The following is a 24,988-nucleotide window of genomic DNA, read 5'->3' as shown; positions in this document are numbered from 1 at the left end:
ATACAATCCTAAACGAGTATCTAGGGCCTGTAGAAGGCTAGAGACCCAAGAGAGCTGTAACTTAGCTTACAGTGCCCTCTTGTGTCATGTTGCACGAAAGCCGCAACATGATAAAAGAAACTACGGGAAACAGCGTTCCCCGGTACTGACTGTCTTAAGGGCATGTCAGTTTCCCCGTAAGAAAGGAGCGAAAGCCCGGAGGAGTGCGGCAGAAGGCTGCACTTCTCTGGCAAAGTCAAGAACAAGGTGAAAAACAACAGCAAAAAGTTTAGGGGTTGCCACATGGAAGGAAAATTACCTACAATTACGAAATCTTTCCTAACACTCGCCCCTCCCAGACTATGGACAGGGGGGAACTAATCCACCCCTGGATGAGTCTCTTGTTCAGGTCGGTTAAACATTCTGGACAACCCATCAGCATTGCTATGTTGGACACCTGGCCTATGCTCAATAGTGAAGTCGAAGCCTTGTAGACTTATGGACCACCTAAGCAACTTTGGATTCTCCCCCTTCATGTTCATTGGCCACTTTAACGGCTTATGGTCAGTTTGTACAGTGAAGTGGGTCCCATAGAGGTAGGGCCTCAGCTTCCTTAGGGCCCACACAACAGAGAAACATTCTTTCTCTACCGTGGACCATCTGAGCTCTCTGTCCTTAAGCTGGCGACTAATAAAACCGATAGGGTGTTCCTTACCCTTCTCATCTACTTGTGATAGTACAGCTCCTATCCCAGTGTCAAAGGCGTCCGTCTGCACGATAAAAGGTCTTTGATAATCAGGGGCCCTGAGGACAGGGGCCTGGCACAAGGAGTCTTTTAAGCCATTGAAGGCCTTCTCACACTCGTCGGTCCAAGTTACCTTCTTGGGTTTCTTCGGAGTTGTGAGGGCAGTCAGAGGGGCAGCTATGGTGCCATAGTCTGCCACAAAATTGCGGTAATACCCCGTGAGTCCTAAGAAGGCTCTCACTTGGGTTTGCGTAGTGGGGGTAGGCCAGTCTTGTACTGCTTGTACTTTACTGGGAAGAGGCTGTATCCTCCCTCCACCTACTTCATGTCCAAGGTAAACCACTGAGCCTTGTCCAATCTGGCATTTACTTGCCTTTATGGTCAGGTGTGCTTTCTGAAGAGCCTGGAGCACAATCCCGAGGTGTTTCACATGGACTTCCCAGGTGGCACTGAAAACTGCTATATCGTCCAGATATGCAAGACAGAAAGTGGCAGGTGCATTCTTCAACCCGAACGGCATTACCCGGAATTGGTAAAGGCCGTCTGGAGTAGAAAATGCTGTCTTCTCCATGGCATGTTCTGCTAAAGCTATTTGCCAATAGCCAGCAGTGAGGTCAAACGTGCTGAGGTACTTGGAGGCACCCAAAGTATCCACCAGCTCATCTGTTCGAGGCAAGGGGTGTGCATCTGTCTTGGTGACAGCATTCAGAGCCCTGTAATCCACGCAGAACCTCAATTCAGAAGTGCCTGCCTTTGGAACCAAAACCACAGGGCTGGACCAAGGACTACTAGAGGGTTCAATCACCCCAAGGTCTAACATCTTGTTGACCTCGGTCTTAATATAAGACCGTACTTTGTCTGACATCCTGTATCCCCTACTTTTGGTAGGTACACTGTCTCCTGTGTCAATGTTATGTTTGCACCAAGGTGTCAAACCAGGCGACTGTGAAAACAGGGGGGAAAACTGCCTAAGCAAACTTTTCACCTCAGCCTGCTGATCAGAAGTCAGGTGAGGGGCCACTCGGACTCCCTCAAATGAGCTATCTGAAGGACCGCTTTGGAACAGGTCGGGGAGAGGTTCAGACTCCTCTTCCTCAACATCTGAAGCCAGTAGCGGTGCTGCGATTTCGACTCTTGGGACGAAAGCCTTCAGCCTATTCACGTGAAACACTTTTGGAGCCTGTCCAGGCCTTCCAAGGTCCACTAAATAGTTGACCTCACCCAGGGGCTCCACCACTGTGTAAGGGCCTGACCATTTGTCCTGTAAAGCTCGAGGCCTTATGGGATTCATGATCAGGACTTGCTGACCAGGTGTAAAGTTGATGAGGGAAGCTTTCTGGTCGTACCTATGTTTCACCAGCGCTTGTCCTGCCTTCAATTTATCACTAGCCAAGCCCATCAGAAGTACCATCCGTTTTCTGAGCCCTAGCACATAATCAACTACGTTGGTAGTAACAGGGGGAGTGGGCATCTCCCATCCCTCCTTGACGATGGCTAAGGGTCCCCGTACGGGATGACCGAACAGAAGTTCGAAGGGGCTGAAGCCAACACCCTCCTGTGGTACCTCTCGGTAGGCAAACAGTAAGCATGGTAAAAGAAGATCCCATTTTCTTCTCTGAGGTTCCTCCAGAGCCCCAATCATGCTCTTTAACGTTCTGTTGAAACGTTCCACCAGACCATTGGTCTGGGGGTGGTATGCAGAAGAGAACTTGTAGGTGACCCCACATTCTTTCCACATAGCCTGCATATACTTCGACATAAAGTTGCTGCCACGATCTGACACAACTTCTTTAGGGAAGCCAACCCTAGTAAATATGCCGAGTAAAGCTTTTGCAACTGACTTGGCAGTTACAGTTTTCAATGGGATGGCCTCAGGATATCTGGTTGCATGGTCGACCAGCACCAGGATAAACCTATTGCCTGAGGATGTTTGCGGGTCAAGGGGACCAACGATGTCGATCCCTACCCTTTCAAATGGTACCCCCACAACTGGGAGCGGTACCAACGGAGCTTGGATTGTCGCGCCAACCTTACCAGACAACTGGCAGGAGGCACAACTCCTGCAGTGACTTTCTACTTGCACACCCATCTTGGGCCAGTAGAAGTGCATGGATAACCTTTGCTTGGTCCTCTTCATACCAAGGTGACCAGCAAGGGGAACTTCATGCGCCAACTGCAGGAGGAAGGGCCTAACAGCAAGGGGAACCACCAACCTCCTATGGTCTCCTTCTGTAGACTTTGTGGGCTCACTATACAGGAGTCCACCTTCCCAATAAATCCTATGCGTCCCAGGAGGTTCACCCTCAAGCTGGGAGCAGGCCTGTCTCCTTAGGCCTTCCAGAGATGGGCACTCACGTTGGCCTTTACTGAATTCGTCCCTATCAGGACCTCCTTCAACTAACAAGTCTTTTAGTTCAGGATGATCGTTGGGGTCAAATACTTCAGGCATCGCCACCTCCTCGTCAGGCCCGGGCGATTGAAAAACTTCCTCCACCGCAGTGGTAGGCGAGCTCGGGGGAATATTCTCTTTCCCTCGTCTTGACTTGTCGACTCCTTTCGCCTTGGGTTTCCCCTTCGGCTGGGGCAGCGTATTGGACTTGGCCAATGCTGCCCGTGCTTGAGACCGTGTGTAGGGTCTTTCGGCAGTGTCTCCTTTGAGCCCTAAAGCTCTGAGATCATTACCTAACAAGACCTTTCCCGGGACGTTTCTCTGAATGCTCACTGGAATCCTGACTGCTGTACCATTTAAAGTAAGATTTACAGGTATTACTGGAAACATACGGAGGGGGCCGTCAGCCAACTTAGTGGGCATCAGAGTAGCTCTGGCAACTTCCTCTGAGTCTACCAAGGTAGAATCCACTACAGTGCGACTGCACCCACTATCCCTAAGAGCTGGAGTATCTACTCCATTGATCAGCACACTGTCTTTAAAGTAGTGCTTGGTATTATCCGGAATCCTAGCATAAGCCTCTGCGACTTTAGACTCCCAGGAACCCAGGGACATTAAAACTACCTCAGCCTCTATCCCGCTGGGAAATGAGTCTGAGGAGAAGGATGCTCCTGTAATCTCTTCTTCCACGTAGGAGGAGAAGGCCAGATTAGCGGAGTGGACCCCCAAAGGTCTAACCTTACACCGGGGATCCCCCTTCACGTGGTCAGTTGCTCCACAAGCAAAACAAGATCCATTGGTTCTGTTTACATAGAGAGGCTTATTGTAACCAGAGTTCTGTTTCGGAGGCTGACCTCCACTACCCTGCGAGTTCTCTTGTGTCTTACCCTTATTTTTCTTTTTGTGGCCCTTATGAGAAGAAGATTTAGCAGATTCTCCACCCTCCATATCTTTGGACTTTTTCCCTTCCTCCTGCTTACCAGGATGAGTTTTGTCCTTATGGGACACTCGATGTGACACCCATAATTCTGGTGCAATGGCCAGCTTCTTAGGATCTATCTCCTTCGAATCGGCCAAATGCTGCTTAAGCTCCGGGGAAGAAGATTCAAAAATGTGTTCCAGCATGACAAGATTTATCATGCCTTCGAAGGTAGAAACCTTATAACCTTCGACCCAGCCAGTTAAGTTTTTCAAGGATTCAGTGACATAAGATACCCAAGTACCACCTTCCTTTTTCTTATACTCTCTGAAACGTTTCAAATATTGGGCCGGAGTCTTCCCAAACTTTAAAATGAGAGTTTGCTTTAACATTGCGAAATCAGCTCGCTCAGCCTTCGACATTTCCATAATGGCACTACAGCCAGAATGGGGCAGTCTGCTGAGTAACCATGCAATCTTATCAGCATTGTCAACTTGTTGAACTTCGCATGCATACTCAAACGCATTCAGCCAGTCCATAATGTCATTCCTTTCTTCATACACACTGAGCAGATCTTTCGGAAATCGTGGATGAGAGGAGGCCCCAGACCCATGTCCAGGACCCTGGGACCCATTTGCAAACTGAAGCTTGGCCAGTTCCAACTGGTGATCCCTGTCTTTTTGTTTTTCTGCCTGTTCGATTTTTAGTTTGGCTATGCTGAATTCAAGCTCCTGCTGCCTAAACCGCAGCTCTTGCTTCTTGAACTCAAGCATAGCCTCCCCATCAGCACTGGCAGAGGAAACATTAGACATCTCGCCCTCCCTGTCCTCGTGGTCGCGATGGATCAGTGCAGCGGCAGAACCGCCGGTTCTACCAGTGAGAGCAGCCCCACCACCTTCCGCACTGTCCTCAGAAGTTATAGCGTCAAGCTGCGCTTCTTGCCACGCCACGATTCTTTGGATCATTTCCAATTTCGTGCCTTGAGAGGAAACACCTGTCTCCGCACACAACTTTTTCAGTGTTTCTGATTTGGAAGCATTTAAAGTTAACAAGGTATTTGTTTCCATACTGTTAGATAGGACTATGGCCTTTTTAAAGTTATACTACAACAATTCACTATGTGTCCCGGTTGGAATAACCTGAAATGCCTTAGTTCGTGCGCAACACTGGATACCTTCAGTTGTATCCCACCGCTGTACACCAATTTGTTAAGACGGATTTCTGAACTCTGTCCTGGCGGCGCAGAAGTTCAGAAGGCCAACCTAATTACTTGGAACAGGGTAACCTCTGGACGAGCCAGACCAATCAAGGTAGCGATCGCGGCGGTCAAGACTAGGTCTCAAGAGGGGTGAGGGTGACTGAAAGCCCGCAATGAGCACACAAAGCAAGATCACTTACAAACTACTCCAAACAGTTGTTATATAAAAAATATATACACATTTATTTTAAGGCCTTTAAAACAATGACCGTAGCGAGAAAATCACAATATGACAATATTAAACCAACACATACCATATCAACACAATATATATACAAATACGACAGTCGCAAGCGTTATATGCACCAAATGTGTAGTCCACCTAAAAGGGAAGGAAAACAGGCAGTGCGAAATAATGCTTAGACCCAGTTCGCCTTCAGCGGCACCTAACTAGATGGAAGTCCGAGCCCTGCGAAGAGTGGAGCCTTGTGCTCAAAGTACCTGCACGCGCTGGTGCCAATGGGCAAAAGGAGAAGCTCTTCGAGGGAAATCAGGCAGTTCAGTTTAGTGCGCAAAAGAAGAAGAACAAGTTCCGCGACTCAAGCGCAGCCTCCACAGTGGGCAGAAGCAGAGCGCGAGTACGGACACGGGTGCTGTTTTACACAGCGGGGAAAAGCAATGGGCTCCTGCAGGAGGGCGACCAGATCCTAGCTATGCTACTCACCGGTCCCCGATGCAAGCAGACCCAGGCTTCTCCGCGTCAGTTTCAGCAGCTGGCAGGTTCAGAAAAGCAGGGAACGCCTCGTCGTCGTGTTGAGTAAAAAGACGTCCCAATCGAAGAAACCCGCACAGTTTGTTACCACAGCAGGGCAACGGAGCGGCCGTGTGTATCTGAGCCAAATGTTCACTACTCACTTCCGACCTGGGAACGCCAAGTGTATGAAGCGTGTGAGAGTGACAAGGACCCGAAATACTACACAACCTGGCGGCGGTTACAGAGCAAGACTCCCGTGTAAGCTGGTCAGTCAACTGGATGGCCCAGAGACGCTTCCGAAGGCTTACTGGCAGGAGATGGTGAAGATGCCGAGAATAGCTGTTCCCGCTATTCCAAGGGACGAAGTACCAGTACAGGCCTTCTAGTTCGATCAAATGTGAAAAGGATTTCACAAGGCGACAGCAGTGCAGAGGAGAAGTCCTTCAGCGGGTCACCAGCGATTCCTCGGTCCAGCCTCTTGGTTGCAGGATACTTGGCTCCTGTATTCCTTCGTTCGTGAGAACTCAGGAGATCGACATGGTAGTGGTGTTTCCAGCCCCCTCTTATCCACGGTTCCCTTCGCGCCAAAACGGAGGGGACCCAATGGGAGATCCGCTCATCAACACTCACACCATTCGTGGACCAATCACGGACCACGGTGGTCCCAGGCATTCACACCACCCTAGACTCTCTGGCACCCAGGATGTGTATTGGGACCAGACATCCTAGCCCACATCCTGGAGGCACACACAAGACATGTAGAAGCCAGCGAAAGCATCCGTGTTTCGCGGGAAAGTACATGCCCAAATAAGGAAGGCCCCGGGTCGGCTCGACCTGGGGAAGGTGAAGGGAGCAAGACGGTCAGCGGACAGGACAAAGGAGCCTCGTGGTCTGGCCATTTTGGGAGCCAGGCCACCATTTTGGGTTAAGCGCGGAAAACGCGCTTAGAACGCCAAAAGGAGCTCAAAATACAAAGAAACGATCGCTGCCACCATTCCCGTCCCTGAATTACTTGCACCGATCAGATACAATTCTAAACGAGTATCTAGGGCCTGTAGAAGGCTAGAGACCCAAGAGAGCTGTAACTTAGCTTACAGTGCCCTCTTGTGTCATGTTGCACGAAAGCCGCAACATGATAAAAGAAACTACGGGAAACAGCGTTCCCCGGTACTGACTGTCTTAAGGGCATGTCAGTTTCCCCGTAAGAAAGGAGCGAAAGCCCAGAGGAGTGCGGCAGAAGGCTGCACTTCTCTGGCAAAGTCAAGAACAAGGTGAAAAACAACAGCAAAAAGTTTAGGGGTTGCCACATGGAAGGAAAATTACCTACAATTACGAAATCTTTCCTAACAGATCCCAACATCTGACAGGCACAATAGGGCTTTTTCAGATTCTTTTAACAAACTTCTTCCTCATAGGATGACACTGTCTCTCTTACCCCTTCCTCTGTAAAAAAATAAATAAATGTAAATGTTTTTATATCGCACTTCATGTCGGAGACCAGCCTCTAAGCACCGGACCGGGATTCAAACTCGTGACACTTTGCGTTGTTTTGCTTCCAAGACATCGCACTGTCCCTGAGCTATCCTCCAGGCCGGTGGGATAGGGAGGAGACATGTCCCATAATCCTCTTGTTTTGTTTTCTGTCTCAGGGGGCAGGAGTTATGTCACTTTAGGATGCAGGTCCCTGCATAAATTCTACATTCAGCTACACCCATAAATCCCTCTCTCTGCCTGGTAAGGCATGTGTTCATAGAGGCCATCAACAACAGGGAGCTGGCTCCCTAGGTCACTGTCTGGTGAAGGTCCCAAGCTATACAGGTATTGGAGAGCCGGTCAGTTCTCAAGCTGGTATGCAGAGTGTAGCCTGAGACAGGGCTAATAGTGGTTTCATCATTAGATGAACTGAGGCTCCACAACTGTATTACATTTTCCAGAAGCATAGATTTCTGAATATGAGAGAGAAATTGCAACTGAAACAATTGCACTTGACTTTCACCAGGGCTCAATTCTGCATGCTGCTAACCATGGTATTTCTACCATAAGTTTGAGATGAAAGACTCAGGTATAATTTGCAATGGTTGCTTGCCCTTTCTCAGGTCAGGTTTCCTCTCCTCCCTTTAAGGGCGCACATTAAATCATGTTGGATTCCCCTGGTCTCATATCCCTGGGCCTCATTACGAGTGTGCCATTCCGGTAACAACGGTGCCGGCAAGTTACCGGCACCATTGTTATCGAAGCGGCATACTACAAGGTCTGCAAGCGGGTGCCTTTCAGCCCTCCAGGTCTGACCTGGCTGGCGTAACAGCACCCGCTCGCAGACCTTGACGGATGCACCAGCACCATTCGCGAATGGTGCTGGTGCATCCATCCTCCCCATTCCCATTGAGTCCAATGGCACTCGAATGGGAATGGGGAGTCATTTTTTCCAGCGCCCGGCAATAGGGAATTACCAGAGCCGCCGGGGCACTACTGCCCCGGTAAGTCCCCATTGCCGGGCAGCAAAAAAGAAAATGACTCCGGCGGCAGCCATGCCGGTATTTACTAACACGGCTACCGCCAGACTCATAATGAGGCCCGTTGTCATGTTAGCCCTAAATCAGGGTCACTTGTTTCCGGGTCATCTTTCTGTAGTGTCACATTCCACAGCTAATGCTTCCTGACCCTCTCTCCCACTTACTTTTGGGCCCATTTGTGGACCATTGCTGGTTCCCTTTATTGGACTGGGAAATGTCCAGGCCGCAAAAACCTTTACAGCAAAAAAAACATATCTCCAGTAAAGTAACCTGGTTCTGTCGTTTCCAGTTTCCTACTGTGAAGAAGGCCTTGGGACTCATTATAGGTGTGCCGGAAATACTGTTACCGATTTCTGGGGTATATTGCTGCAATTACCGGCAAGGGTTTTACTGTGCCAGTAATACGCCATTGTTTTGCCAGTAGGGGTCAGATTTACCATCAGCTCTTATCTGGAGGTAAATCCGTTACCCCAACCGGCAAAGTTGTAGTTGGCTGGTCTGGCAAAAATGCAGTAAATGTTAATTTTTACTGTGTACCGCCCAACTCTTAATGAGGGCCCTTTTGTTGGTGGCATATTGTAAGTAAAATCATCATATGGGTTGCTTTGTGTCCTCCACAAAAGCAGTCAATATCAGGGTTAGGGTGCTAGAGATTCAGGGTATCTGGAGTTAGGTAGACAGGTAGAAGTCTTTAAAGTAGAAATAACTTGCAAAAGCATTCACAGCACTCTATGGCTTTCTTCTGCTGCTATGGAACCAGAGTTCATTCTCAGAGCATACAAGTGCGTGATCCAAAGACATGCATAGCCGTAGCAGAGATAGCACTGTAGCTGGGTGTCTTGGCAGAGCAGACAAGAAGGGGGCTGATAGGTTGAGTAGAATATTTCCCTATTCACATAATTACTCTCCGATCCCTGCCATTCAGGGGCATATGATGGAGATTGAAAACCCTGGAGCTGCTCCTGTTTCTGTGCATGAAAACAATTTAACAGTCCAGAAATTCTGTTTGGGTTCCCAGCTAGATTGTCATGCAAGCACAGAGGCTCTAGTCCATCCTTAGCTAGACTAGCCTTTGTGGGCCTGTCAGCCTTTTTCCTTGATCCTTGATCAAAAGTGTTCACAGAGCCCAGGGTGGGGGAAGGCATAGGTTACCATTCATGGTTCATTTTACATGCCGCAGAAGCATGTCCCCACTTCTTTTCTAGATGTTGCTCGCCCCAAATTTCATGTTACTGGTCCATCATTGTCTGGGTTGTCTAAAGAGGGATGGTGTGACATTCAAGAAGCTCTTGGTTGCTCCAAATATTTCAAGTCATTTGAGAAATGGTGTGGTGTGCACAATTTTGAGTCCGATCCATTCCTCTTAATGCTTCTTCCCCCAGATCCTGCAATTCCTTTAATGTGATGTTTTATAAAAGTGTCCACTCGGAGGCATTAATTGTCAGCTATTATATTTGTAGGAGAATCCTGGCAAGGGGTTGCTGTGGCAAAGATCTTGGTGGCTTGGCTTTTGAAGGGATTTCTCCTATCCTGTCTCTCAGTCGAACCATAGGTGCTTCCTGGAATATCTGTTTCACTTTAAATGTTTGCAACCGCAGGCACAATGTTTGACTCAATAAAAGGGATTTTTTTCTGATTGCCATTGCCTGCGGTTGAACGGTAGAGGAGTTGAATTATTTGCCCTACAGCTGAGTAGTGTCTCCAAAGAGGTAGGACAAAATTGTAAGGTTAAAACAGATTTTATTTAACACACAAGTTCACTCCTGGATGAAACTCAAAAGGGTCAAGTCTCGGACAGTCTCGTACAAAATGTTCCAACACTCTAAAGGTTTCTTTAGTGTTCACAAGGTTTGGGGTACTTCCTCTTTGCCCCATGGCAAACCAGACAAAGGACTCGGACCAATGTTATTAAAAGTAAATGAAAACTCCTAGCTTGCCCTTTCTCCATGAGAGAAGTTTCCTACCTAAAACTAAAATTAATGCTGTTCGTCAAAAGTAAACAGTAATTGGTCCAAAATCCTATCCAACTAGTCTGGCCCTACCACTTTGGAAAACTTAACTAAAAGAGGCTGGAACAATGGCATCTATCCTAGGCTTCTGCCTGCCACAATCATTTGGATGGCTTGACGTTACAGTCAAGTTCTTCAATATGATAAAACAATTCACAACTTTCCGAATGGCTCCCTCTCCCTCAGGAAAACACGTTTTTTTTTCAGAACCTATCCAGGTTCGCCTTGAACATAGTTCTCTTTATAAAAATTTTGTGGCTCTTGGACTCCCTGAAGTCCTTTGGTAGACTTGTGTTCTCCCAATCACTAATTCACATAAAGCGTTTGCCACTTTGGGCTTCTCAGGATCCCGTAACCATGTTGGCTTTCCTAGCCTTGAATCAAGTGTTCTTATCTCTCAGTGGTACTCTCTCAATGGGAGCATTTGCTTCCATGTTGCTGCTTGTCTCTGCAGATAACATCCTTCTGGCCTAGAGCGCTGGAATCCGTGCTCTGCGCAGTGATCTGGTCTCAGTATTGGTTACCGGGTCCAAGGCTTCTCGGAGGTCACACCACCAGAGGAAACGGGTGCTTCCCCATCTCCACCTCTTACCCCAACCTCTGCTTCTTAGTCGGACTGGATGCCAGCCTTCCGGCATGCGTATAGCGCTAGCCTTGCCATCCACGCTACCGCAGGCCTTTGCTGCCGAGCGCAGCTCCGCCCTTCCAGGACAACCCCCCTTCCAAAGGATCGCTTCTGCGGAGGAATCACTCTCCTTCCTACATAAGAGTTTCCTCTCCATTCACAGTTCCTTCTAGATTTGGGCATGTCATCACAAACAAAGATGGCGTGTTCATCTTCTTTGACTGTGGTGCTCAGACGAAATCCAGCATTGCCTGAAGCCAAAGAGTTGGGAGGAATGTCACTAGTTTGTGTAGTCAAAACAGAAGCAAAAACTGTTTTTCCAAATCACATGTAGGCACACAATGTATTCTGGACTGGGAGGTCCTTATCGGACTGGCAGTTCAGAGAGGGAAGTCACTTTCAGTGAGATCCCACTTGCCCAGACCCTTAGGGAGGGTCATGCAGAGCATCCTCACCTCTAGCCTCACAGGTAGAAAGGACGAATTGACCAGATGCGTGACAGCCCACAGTCTTAATGGTATTCTCTCTGCCCATCTCTGATTGCTGGTCCGATAAGCTTCTCTGGGTCCTGGGTCCTGCAGTTCTTGTAGATGTCACTTGGTCTCTGTCCTGGGCTGTATGTAGTAGTTGATATTATCCTCCAAGTTGAGACCAGAGCAGACTGGGTTTGACTTCTCCAGTTTCCACAGGTGGGCTTACAAGGCTCCCACTCACCACCTCTCTCCTCCAGCTCGGATCTTGCACCTCCTCAATGCCACATCACATGCTTGCTGCTTCTCCTACTGTGGGCATGACCCCTTTAGATCTGGAGTCACTTCTAGCCTTGGATGCCCGTGTGCCCTCTCATGCTTTCCTCATCTTACTGCCTACCATATTGCTAGCCTTCTGCACTTCCTTTTGCTGTTCTCCTCTTACCTCCTCCTGGTATCTCAAACCAACCTGATCTTGATGTTTCTAACCAAAGGCCTCCTGCTCTGCTAGCCCAACACCGTCCATGTATCTCCAACTAACCTCATCCTGACTTATCTTCCCCTCTTGTCTTCAACCTCTTCCCATCTTTAGTCTCACTCCAAACTGCTTCCTCGCTCTATAACTTGCTACAAACTCCTGCCACCAGCTCCTACTTTAAACACCCACACTGCCTGACTGTGACCCTGGGCGTAAATAGCCATGTGACCACTTCCCTTGGGTTGGACTCCCTGTAAGGTCTGCACCCGTTATATGAATAAATGAAGGGTTCTAACTGGCTAAACGTAACTTCATCACCAGTGTGTCCTTTGGGACTTTGGGCCTGGGCCAAGCATTTGAAAGGCTAACCTGCATTTTGGATTTCTCTTCGTTGCCCTGGGCAGCCTCAAGCTCCTTGTGGCGCCCCTCTGACGTTTCACATTAATGTAAGAAGAGTGAAAGCATTTTTAAAGTTGGCACATTTCGAGCATGCTCTTTCTGGCTTTGTGCCACCTGGAACGAAGCATGGTGTTAAAATGTAACGTGGCCTGACCACGCGAGTAGGGTTTAAAAGTCTGTTGTGACACATGTCTCACGGCGGGGTACCTTAGGCAGCTCTTGTGTGTCTGATGTATAAATGGACCAGCAGTGGTTCCACATAGTTTTCATTCTGGCTTTGGCTGGTTTAGAGTTTGTCGATCATGCAGACAGATTATGGGACCATCAGTACTGGGGATGGATGGGTGGAGGGAAACAATCTCCCAGGTGGAGGAGGAAATTTGTTCACAGAAGACAGAAAAAGAAGGGTTATCCCCCTCATGAGGTAAATAGTAAGCACTGTGAATGTGCAGATAGGATGAGTAATATTCGAAGTAACTGGGATTATGGGTATGTAATTAGGCATTTGTCCCTTCACCAGGCCCCACTGTAAAGGTCTGGCTTCAGCCAGAATCTTTAAAGACTAAATGCAGAATGTTCAAGTCTGTGGAAGGCTGTTCTTCAAGTATTGTGTTTCTCTATAATCGGGTCATCACCTAGTGCAACATTTGCTTAGCACATCATGTGCGTTTCATTTGTGGTGTACTAGAAATCTATTCAAAATTGGCCATGTTGAGGTCAAGCTCCGTGAACCAGCCAACACCTTAGGGCTCTCTAGCCATGTCAAATGAGTAGTCTGTTAAGCAGTCTTTTCCACCTCACACCTGCTGTTTGGTCTCTCCCTGTCACGCGCCCACGCCAGACACACACCCCCATGCCCCATAACCACCCCCCAGAGCCATGCACAGTGCTCCCACTTACCTGCCTGATGTCTTTCCTCATGGCACCTGTATCCCCGTTGGCACTGGCCCCCTTGGGCGTAGGGTGGCCCATTTCGGTCTTGGGGGTCACATTCCGATGGGCACTGCCATGTTCCTGGTACCTTGCATGTGCTGTGGCCCGGCTCCAGGGTTCAGCGCACGTGCGTTGTGGCAAAGATGGCAATGGTTGGCAAATTTTGCCAACCAGGCACAAAGAAGCCTCTCTTTCGTGCCTTGGAAGTAATTTAACCCCTGGTCACAGTTGTCAGGAATGCCTTAATGCGCTCCAGCAGCCAACTAGGTTGCTGCTGTTTCCTTATGTTCCTTGCCTGCCTTCCCAGCTCTTGCTGTCTGTTGTCCTGCCTTTGCCTTCTCACTGATTCTTCTGCCCTCCAGCCTTTCCTTGCCTTTTTCTGACTGTCTGCTTGTCATTCATACCTTCCCTGCCATCGTTGCCTGGTTGTCTTTCAGCCCATTACCTGGCCACAGTCTTTCCGCCTTGGATCCTGTGGTCAACGCCTTGAGGTTTCCCTCCATTGGATTCTGCTTCTCTTGCTGTGCCTCCCCTGTCAGTGTTTGCACTATCCTTGCACCACAAAAATACAGGGGAGATCGCCACGTGGTTTGGGGAGTTGGGTTGGCCACACCAGGTCATATATTCCTAGGGCTTTGCCAAGTTGATTTCCTGCATCACAAAGGAAACTCGTCTGACAACACATCGTCGCAACGGATCACCGCGCCAGATCAGATATGCAACTCCGGTGGAAAGCCACCCTTGACAGAATAAGACTCCTGCAATCTCCTGTCATGGAAGCCAAACAAGAACTCCAGGATTAAACTACAGAATCTGCAATTGGAAGTGACCGCTTTAAATCAAGAGAACACCGCTCTGAAACAAATAGTCACCCAAGGTGCTACTGCCTCATACATGGAAGGTGAGGTGACGCATGGGTTCCTCGATGAAATATGATGGGGATCGCTGAAAGCTTACAGAGTTTTGCAATCACTGCCCAATACACTTCCTTTACCGTCTGATGCATTTCCAGCAGGATAAACCTAAAATCGGGTATATTCTGAGCAACTTGAAAGGTAATGCACTCTCCTGGGCTAACCATTCTGTGACCGCCAATAGTCCCATGTTAGACAGTTTTACAGAATTTGAAAATGCATTCATGGAGGTGTTTCCATCGCCTAACCTTGTCTCCACCACCCAGAATCAGCTGATGGATATACGCCAAGGTTCCATGGATGAACTTGTACATAATTCTGAACCAGACACCTTGCAAGCCTTAAAAGAACTTTCCTCAATCCACAATGATGCTTGCGACACCTACACCAAGCAGCAACGCACCAGAACCGATGCAGTTGGGGGTTAGGCGTGCCCCTCTAACTGAAGCTGAACGGAAACAAAGACAACAAAACAATTTGTGTATGTACTGTGGGGGGCACAGGACATTTTCTTGGGAATTGTCCTTTGAGACCACCCAAACCGGCAGACAACTAGCTGGCATGTTGTGTATAGAGAGTGTGTCAACAAGCCCCACTAGCAATCCATCCCTGCAGAAAAAGGAACCGATCCCGACCGCTTCACTGTTTATTTTGAAAGTTCTATTGACATGGAACACCAAATCCTTTTCCACAGAAGCACTGATTGCAACATGGCCTTAAGGACTGGTATTCCGATTGTCGATAAAGCCATTGCCACACCAGTGGAGGGAATTGATGGAACACCCTTGGCATCCGGTCCCATCAGACAACATACCCATCCATTACTGTTGCATATTGCGGACCATCAGGAATCAATTTCTCTGGAAATTAATCCAATCACTTTCCTATCCTGTGGTGCTAGGCCTTCCATGGCTAACCAGACACAACCCCTACATCAATTGGGAAACACGTACCATCATTCATTGCTTCACCCTGTGTACACACAGTCTGCTCCAAGCCCATTATGGAACAAACACATACCAGTACAGGCGATACTCAAACCCATGGTACCATGAACATCTGCTCACTCTCCATGATTCCTACTGTTTATCAGAATTCAGGTGTTGTTTTTGTAGAACCCGAGGATATACCATTACCGCCTCACAGGCCATACAATTGTGAACTCACCTTCCTACCTGACAGATACCTCACATACGGATTTATTCCCTAACACAGCACGAAAAGGAGGTGTTACAGAAGTATATCCAAGAAAGTTTGGACAAGGGCTACATCTTGCCGGGCCCCCCTTTTCTTTGTCCCCAAGAAAGAGGAAGCCCTATGGCCATGTGTGGACTATCACGCTATCAATGAAATAACCAAGAAAGATCGCTACCCACTGCCGTTGATCTGCAAGATTATGGAATCACTACAAAAGGCAAAACTTTACACCAAATTCGATGTGAGGAGCGCATATCAACTAGTCAGTATCCAAAAGGAGACGAGTGGAAGATGGCGTACAAGTCACCATTGGGGCATTTCGAGTATAAGGTGATGCCCTTTGGCCTGTGTAATGCCCTGGCCATCTTCCAACAATTTATGGAACAATGAATTCTCAGGCTTCATCGGATGGACGGTTTGAGTATACCTGGATGATATTCTCATCTTCTCTGCCACTCTTGACCAACACGTTCTCCACATCCGTGGTGTCTTGCAGCGGTTAATTGACCATCACATACGCGCCAAAGCAGAAAAATGCCAGTTCCACCAATCCCAGATCAAGTTTCTAGGATATCGCATTTATCGAAACATCATCCAAATGGATCCGAAAAAGATACAGACAATCATGAATTGGAGGCGTCCAGAAGATATCAAAGCCACCCAGCGGATTTTAGGGTTGGCCAATTTTTACAAGCACTTTATACTTAGATCTGCCCATCTTACCCTGAACCTGACCTGCCTATTGAGCACAAAGACCAAGTTCCTGTGGAAGGCTCAAGCGGGACAGGCATTTCATCATCTCCAGCAATCCTTTTTATCAGCTCCCATATTGCATCATCCCGATGACACCCAGCCATTCATTGTGGAAACCGATGCTTCACACAGAGCCCTCAGAGTCATGCTTCTGCAATCAGCACTGGATACTCAAGAAGAATATCCTGTAGTCTACTATTCCAGGAAGTTAACCTGCAGTGCACAGAACTATTCGGTTATAGAGAAGGAACTGTTAGTTTAGTTTATTATTTGTATGGCGCGCCATGCCCTGGAGCATCAGGGCGCAAACAGACAAGGATATGCTCAACTTGGTTACAGTTACATAAGAATAAAACGAGGGTGCAGAAATATGCTGAGCTAGGTTACAGATATGCTCAGCTCAGCTAGTTGCACGTACATGAAATAAGCAGATAGTTTAGGCATCGACAGTGTAACAGTAAGCAATTATGTACAAGGAGCGATCAAGGAACAGGGGAGCGGGGAGCAATCTCCTGCGTAGTCAAGGTCGCGAAATATGAATTATATACAGTTATGTACAGTGTGGCATATAGGGTCACGCGAGTTAACTTAGTTGGCTGTCCTTGGATCTTAACCATCTAGTAAGGTTCAGTCTAAAGTTTGCGAAGGGCTGGGGTTCTCTGATGTCATGAGGGAGGGAATTCCATAACTGCGCAGCCTTAACCGGGAAGCTATTTCCTCCTATGGTGGAAAGTTTGAAGCGCGGAACTTGGAGGCAATTGGCATTGGCTGATCTAGTAGGTCTGGAAGAGGTTCTTTTGCGTAATCTGTCCATGAGGTAGGGTGGAGCTTTGTTGTTAAGGCATTTGTGGGTGAGGGAGGCGATTTTGAGATGAATTTTGTCTACGGTGGCGAGCCATTTGTATTCTCTTCTTATAGAGGATATATGCTTGTTTCTATTCATTTTGAGTGCTGCTCTCAAGGGATTATTCTGAAGGACTTGAATTTTGTGGATGGTCTGTTTATTTGCCCCAATGTAGAGTCCATTACAATAGTCTAATTTGGAAAGTATCAAGGCTCTGGCAAGTGTAATGCAACCATCTGTGGAGAGGAATTGTTTGCTCGCTCTGATAAGTTTGCATGTGTATGCAGTGGAAGAAGCTAAGGAGTTAACTTGTTTGGTAAAGTTCATGGTGGCGTCTAGGTAGAATCCAAGGGTTTTCACTTCGTTAGCTACTTTTATGTTGTTCCCGTCGATAATGAAATTGTCATAATCGGGGCTAAGTTTGGATAAGTAGGAGGTGGTGCCTAGGATGATAAGCTCAGTTTTATCTTCGTTCAGGCATAAGCCGTGTGTGGCCATCCATGCCTGAACGATGCTATATATTCTGTTCACTAGGGCCAGGTCCTTGGCGTAGTCTCCCGAGAGTTGGTGTAGGCGATACCCAGATGATCCATTTCATCGAAGAGGGGCTTCGTGAAGACATTGTAGAGGGTGGGTGACACACAAGACCCTTGTGGTACACCGCAAGTTATGGGAATAGGATCTGCTGAGGCTGATGGAGCGAAGACTCTCATGGTCCGGTTGCTTAGGAATGACTTAATCCAGATTATGGCTTCTTTAGAGAAGTGGGCTGCAGAGTCCAGGTGACTACAGAGGACTGTGTGGTCCACTAAGTCGAATGCTGCTGATAGGTCCAGAAGGAGAAGTAGGGCAACTTGGCCATTATCTCTGCATTCGTCTATTTGGGCCTTAAGGTCTATTAGCGCTGTCTCGGTCCCATGTTGTGGGCGGAATCCTGATTGACGGGTACCAAGTAAGTGGTTAGACTCTAGGAAGTTTTGTATTTGCATGTAAGCCACTTTATCTAGAATTTTTAGAAGAAAGGGCACGGTCGTGATGGGCCTGAAATTGGTCGGAATGGCAGGGTCAAGGGTTTGTTTCTTTAGTAATGGCAGTACCCAAGATTCTTTTAAGTTGTTTGGGACTGAGCCTGAGGTAAAGGATGAGTTGATTAGTTTAGTTATAAATGGTGCCAATTCTCTTGCAGCATCCTTGATGAGTTGTGCTGGGCATTGGTCACCTTTGCAGTTGGACGGTTTAAGTCCCAGGTTGACCTTTTCTACCTCTATGGTCGATACCTTAGAAAAGCAGAATCGGGCTTCAATATTAGGCTGTGGAGGTGGCGCTGCGCTCTGAGGGATGTGGGGCGTTAGCGATGCCTTCTTGATGTCAATTTTGGTTTGTAGATTTGCTACTTTATTTGTTAGAGCATGTTGTATGCTCGAGCACCATTTTTTATCCTTAGTGCAGTTTTCTTGGGGTACAACGGGCGTTTCCAGTTCTTTCAGAATGCTGAACAGTTCTTTGACACTGGATTTTGAATTAGATATTCTAGTATTGTAGGTTTCTTGTTTGGCTAAAAGTATTTCTTTCTTGTATTGGGAGGAGGCTTTGGAGAGGTTGAGCTTGTTATTGACTGATGGGGAGAGACTCCATATAGTTTCAAGTTTTCTTTTAGCCAGCCTGAGATTTTTTAAATGGGGAGTGAACCATGAATTGTGGTGTTTTTTAGGTTTGCCATTTCTAAGCTTGAGCGGGGCTATGTGATCAAGGGCTGAGGTCATGGCTACATTGTAATGTTCAACTAACAGATTTGGGTCCATACTGTCTGGTAGTGAATTCAATTTAGGTGTTATAACAGACATCAGATTTTCCGCTGTCATTAGTTTTTTGTTTCTCGTGGGCAGGGGTGGGGCAGGTGAGGACAGGGCAGTAGCCCGGCTAGTTGTCACTGTGAATAATAGCAGGTGGTGGTCAGTCCAGATCTGTGGTATAGAGTCCGTAATATTTACTTCGCAATTATGTTCTGCTATCCTATCAAGGATACAACCTTTGTTATGGGTAGGTAATTCCACTTTTTGGGAGAATCCTAGCTCTTTCAAGGTCAGAGCAATCGCTGTAGATTGGGTATCCTTGTTGTCATTGTAACCTAGATTAAAGTCGCCTAGCACTATTGTTTGGGATGTATTTTTTAGGTTATTGGACAGGGCTGTTGAGATGTCCTCGGCAAATGTTCCGATGGGACCTGGGGGTCTATAGATGAGGATGATGTTTAGGGTTTGGGAGTTGGCGATGGCTATTTTGACCGTGAGGCATTCACAGGATGGTATAGTGGTAGTGGTGATGATCCTCATGTCCAGGCTAGTTTTAGCTATGATTGCTAGACCTCCACCTCGGGAGGTTAGTCTGTCCGCTCGCAGAATTGTATAGTTATCTGGGACTGCTAGTGATAGGGCAGGGCCTGTGTAGTTATAAAGGAAGCCTTTGATGAGTGGCACCATCATTTACAAGGAGGTCAGTTTCAGGTGGAAGTGAGGACTCATCACAAGAATCTACAGTACCTCCGTTCTTCACAATGTCGGAACAGCAGTCAGGCCAGAGGAGCTTTCTTCTTTTCCCATTATGATTTTCACATCATGTACATCCCTGGTATTCTGAACAAGAAAGCTGATGCCTTGTCTCGATCCCCGGATGATCAGCCTGGAGATAGGGATTTTGGCACATCAAGTCTTTTAGACCTTTCCAAACACTTCCTGAGAGCCATTTTACCATACCTGCAGTGCATACGTCAGGATCTAGCTTTCAATCCAGCGACTGAAGAACTGACCAGAACACCTGGGATTGAAATCATGGATGGCCTCCGTAAGAAACTCATGGTGGCAACAGTAAAGACAGACATAAGTGATCACAGTTCAAGGGTGTTTATTAAACTGTAAATGCAGGGTGGAAAAACGCCCAACCTTAACCTAAATGTAAGATGGGAGCAAGCTTCGACCATCAAATGAAAAATAAGGCATTCCTTGTGAAGTCTTGTCAAAGTAAAAGGCCTGTAAAAGAACAATTGCCAAATCGTTACAACTAATTACAGAAAGAGTGTGGGATAGGGTTGTCAATAAAGAAATGTGTTCATAATAAGTCAGGATATGATTACCAGGGGTCTCCCTACCCCACATTTTAAGCACGGGACAAGGTGGATCTCCTGAGCACACACTCAAGCTTTCCCAGCACGAGCTGACAGTTCCGTACCAGCTATCAGGTTCTTCGATGGTTAAGTCTCTTTTCTATTAAAAGTTTCTTGCCTTCGAGGGCCTGATATATTCAACAAAATAAACAAACAAAAAGTTCCTTTGCAAATGGACTTTGGGTGATGACTTTCCACCCCTGGATCTCGGACTCAGTCCCCTAGGCTTCCCTCGATCATGCTCATGTTTTTCATTCGGGATCACCCTCTGCTAGGCTTGGATCCAATTACCAAGGGGGACAATCCACTTCCCCTGGTCTTACAATACTCCGTGCATTCACGAATCTCAATGTCCTTTCAAACAGTTCACTGTGGACATCCCTCGGACGGGTTCACACCCGTCAACACACTGTTCATGGGACTTCAGGCTTTGCCCCCTTTTGTTAGCATCCCTCCGCCGGGTCCACTTTTGGAAACCTTTGCAACACACTGCTCATGCGCTAGTTTCACGAAATGGGATTAATTTCCCTTAGTTTCGCAATCATCTGTCGGTCAAAGACTTTCGACTGTACAGACGATTTTACAAGACCCCTGAATGACCACTTTCATGCTCTTTCGCCTTTTCCCAAGGCATTCTGGTTGCAGTAGTTTCTACCATCAGGTAATCTCTTAGAGTTTCCTGCATAAGCACCCACCTGTTGCCAGACTCCTCTGTTGCTGGTTTTCTACCTTTCACATCAATTGCTCTTTATGCTTTCAAAGTTCAATTAGCTGTTTGCTACTTTACATTCAACACAGTTCGGTTTCTTTTCGACTTCCACTCGACTCACCAGCTGTGATAAACAGCTTGGCTTTCTTTCTCTTTTGAGACAAGATTGGTACCACGGAGTCAAGCGTCTCTTCCCGGCTTGCTTATCAGCAGAGGAGGGTCTTGTGTACCATTGACACCTGCTGCAACACACACTGGCTATTGTTTGCAGTCTTACAATTCCTTCTGCAGAGGATTCCTGAGCTTTGGTCAGAAAGGGCAAGGTCGCTTCTCTCCTTGTCACCCTCTCGGTATGCGCCTTCTTTTGCGACATGTCAGGTAAACGACTCTGGTGTTAGTCCGTTGTCTTTCGTTTTGTGCGAAAGTGTTCGTGTCGGAAAAGGGGGCGGGCAGTGTTTTGGAATATCCTACATGGTAGGATGGGGAAAAGGTGTTGAAAGAAGGGGGATACCGCGTCTGACCTGTCGGTGTCCCACTCCCACTCCCACTCCACAAGGACCCCCCATCCAGGTGATCCTCCCTCACTGGTCCACCCCCCAGGAACTTGATTCAATAGCGATGGCCGTGTCCTGGCCACCAGGATGACAGACCCCGGGGACTAGCTAGGGAGACACCTTCAGGTTTATCACATCTTCTCTTCTTGCATGGCAAGTTGTACGTTCCCACTGCTGAGCTTCGTACTGCTGTAATGGTGTGTTTCCATGACTCTAGGGTGGGCGGTCACCGAGGGGAAAAAGCCACATTGGAACTAATGTCAAGACAGTTTTGGTGACCCAAAATGACTCAACATGTACAACAATGCACCTCCAGTTGTCCGGTATGCGCTCAGAACAAAAGCAGTAAGACCAGACCTGTCGGATTGTTACAACCCCTTTATCGTGGAACTCCCTGCTCCTAATGGATGTACTTGCATTATGGTTGTGGTCGACTGTTTCAGCAAAAAGGCCTATTTCATTCCTCTACCCAAACTCCCTACTGCTACACAAATGGCAAATAATTTTTTAGATGACATATACCATTTACATGGTCTCCAGGAGAAAATCATTTCTGATAGAGGATCCCAATATGTCTCACACTTTTGGAAAGATCTATGCCGTCATCTGCAAATTCTTTGTGCCCACAGTTCCGGCTACCATCCGCAGATAAATGGCCAAACAGAACGCACTAATCAAACATTAGAGCATTATCTGTGTTGCTATGTCAATGCCACACAAGACAATCGGGCAGAACAACTTGATGTGGCTGAAGTGGCTTACAACAACACCTTACACACTGCTACAGAACGGTGTCCCTTTTAAAAAAAATACTATTTTTATTCATTTTTCAAACAAAATAACAAACCGAATTTGTAAATAACCTCCATTGATACATCACACTGTTCGTCTATTCAAACCTCCCCACACCCATCCTCCCCCCTCCCCTCAGCCTATTCCACTTGCAATGTCAACCTATAGTATGTTTTAAACTGCTTGCACTTCTTGCCATATTCCTATTCCACCGTTTGTGATGATGTATGTATCTAATTCTGTGTGTCATTATGTGCAGGGGGCGTCAGTTCCTGTATCATGTTTCCAGGACATTAAATCTGTGCTCTGCTCCTTTTGGTCCCGGTGGGATGCTTCTTGCCACACAGCAGTTTCTGCCAGACGCTTATAACTGGGCCTTTACATGCTTTCCATCCCACTGCTATCCTACGCTTCACCAAGATGTACGCTAGATCTCTCAATTTACTAACGTGTCTTGCCTGCTTTGGTCTCTGAAAAATACCTAGCACGCAAACTTTGGGGGAGACTGAGTCTGGCGATAGGCCAATCCTGGTTAGAGTCTGGGACACTTCCTCCCAAAATCAATGTATTTCTACGCAGGCCCAGAACATATGTATCAGGCCTGAGTTGATCAGGCTACATTCCGGACAAGCTTGTTCAGTTGCCTTACTAAATTTTGCAATTTTCTTCGGGTTTAAATATGCTCTGTGAGTAAGATATAATTGGATCAACTGTAGTTTTGCATTTCTGGATACCCAGGGTCCTACTCCAAGCTGCGTCTGGCAGCTGCTCTTGCAAATCTGCTTCCCCACCATTGCCTAATCTGTTTTAGATTGCCATCTGGCTTCGCCATCAGAATCTCATATAGTCTTGGTATTGCGTGATATTATAGAGTGTTTCTATCGTTTATCTTCTACCAATACTCCCTCCGTTTCTGGCCATTTCAATTTCAGTCTATGGAGAAGTGAGGTGTAGGTTATGTGTTGTCCCTCCCATACTCCTGATTCCGAAGCAACCTCATTAAAGGTCCTAGGCCGTCCCTCTTTCAGTATATTGCCCAATGTCATCAACCCACTAGGCTCCCAGTATTTTCTAACATTCAGCCTAAGCTGCGCATCATCACTCTTTAGTGTCACCAGTGGGATCTGAGGCAAATAGGGAAGTGGCAGGCCCTTTGCCACATTGTCATGTCTAGCTTCAGCAACAGAGGGGGCCTGGGATCCTGTGAAACCGTAGTCCATACCATCTCTTTCAGAAAGAATGGGGTGCATGCTGGTTGTAGTAACTCTGTGTCTTGGGTCTGTTCATCAGATAGCCAGTACGTGGCAAACTGTAGTTGGCACGCCACAAAATACCCCTCAGAATCCAGTACTTTTATCCCTCCTTGTTCCTATGGTCTCTAATTTCTGCAGCAACAATCTACACCTCGAGTTGTGCCATAGGAAACTCCGGCAAGTGGTGTTCAGTGTCCTAAAGAAGGCTCTGGGTATATTATATGGGAGGTTCATAAAATAATAAAGCAGCCTTGGAAGCACTACCATTTTTAACAACGCGGCGCCTTCCCATTAATGAAAGCAGCAGCTTGGCACAAAATTTCATGAAGTTCTCTATTTTAGTCACCGGCTTCAATGTGTTCTGCTGATGTTCTACTTTAGGATTATGGAAAATGTCAACTCCCAGGTATCTAAATGTGTCAATTTCCCATTTAATCGGTAACACTGGTAAAGCGCTTCAGGGACTTCCCATGTACCCTGCAAGGGGGAATAAACTTGACTTCTGTGGGGGGGCGTGGCTTGGCGGCCATGCGAGCGTGAGCAGATCTTGAGAGCTCCCGTTCGATCCAGCGAGTGAGCCTGGAAATGAGCCGAATATAAGCAAGGAAGAACAAACAAAACGAGAAGAAGGAGGCACCGGAAGGTTCGGGGCACAGACGAGCGAAAGCCCGAGGAAAATCGGTGGACGAGGACGCCGGAACGGAGATTGCAAGAGTCGCAGAACCGCTACACAAAATGGCAGGCGTGACCTGCTGAGCGATCGCCCGCGCACCAGGACAAAGGAAAGCTGGAGGCGGAGAGGACCGAGCGCAGTGGCGTGGACAGCCAGCAAATAGCCCAGCAGACATCAGTGACACATCCAGGGGAGCGACAGCTCGGCTCACCTCGTCGAGGGCGGAGATAGCGAGAAGCGCACTACCGTGCCGGGACAGGCAGAGGCACGGGAATCCACAGCTGCGAACAACAAGCGGCAGCGCCCGGTGGCCCAGAACACAGACGAGGCATCCCGGCACGCGGCGGACCAAAAGCAGCAGCGAGGGAGCCCAGCTGGAGCACGCCTGGGCAGCAGCAGAGAAACCCGGTGAGACCCTCCCCCGAACACAGGCGGCCGCTGCACCGTACCAGATACGGGATGGCAGCCAACAGAAGAGCGCCCGAGGGGACCCACAGAGGGACCCAGCGAAACAAGCAGGAGACTCCGAGGGCAGACGGCCTGGGGGACAACCGGAGAGCCCAACCCCAGGCCTAGAGGCAACCAGGGAGCCACAGGATAAACGTAGGAGGACACAGCCCACCCAAACAGCACCCAAGCCGTTAAAGGAGCTTTCCAAAAGGGGAGAAAGGGAGCGGAGCCACGAACCACAATACGGGCGAAGAAAACAGCCCACAAATGGCTAGCTT

At 47.8% G+C, this 24,988-nt stretch overlaps 1 protein-coding gene across 6 annotated transcripts in view; it reads right to left on the bottom strand.

Moving 5' to 3' along the window:
• The window catches only part of LOC138567633 (zinc finger protein 10-like), a 688,866-nt gene that overhangs the window by 308,134 nt on the left and 355,744 nt on the right, over window positions 1-24,988 (bottom strand). The gene's annotated exons all lie outside the window — the stretch shown is intronic.

The sequence above is a fragment of the Ambystoma mexicanum genome, chromosome 2p, assembly GCF_040938575.1.
Source record: "Ambystoma mexicanum isolate Mex_15411 chromosome 2p, UKY_AmexF1_1, whole genome shotgun sequence".
Lineage (NCBI taxonomy): Eukaryota > Metazoa > Chordata > Amphibia > Caudata > Ambystomatidae > Ambystoma > Ambystoma mexicanum.
Note: the sequence above shows the minus strand (reverse complement) of the source record. Positions and strands in the feature narration are given on the sequence as shown.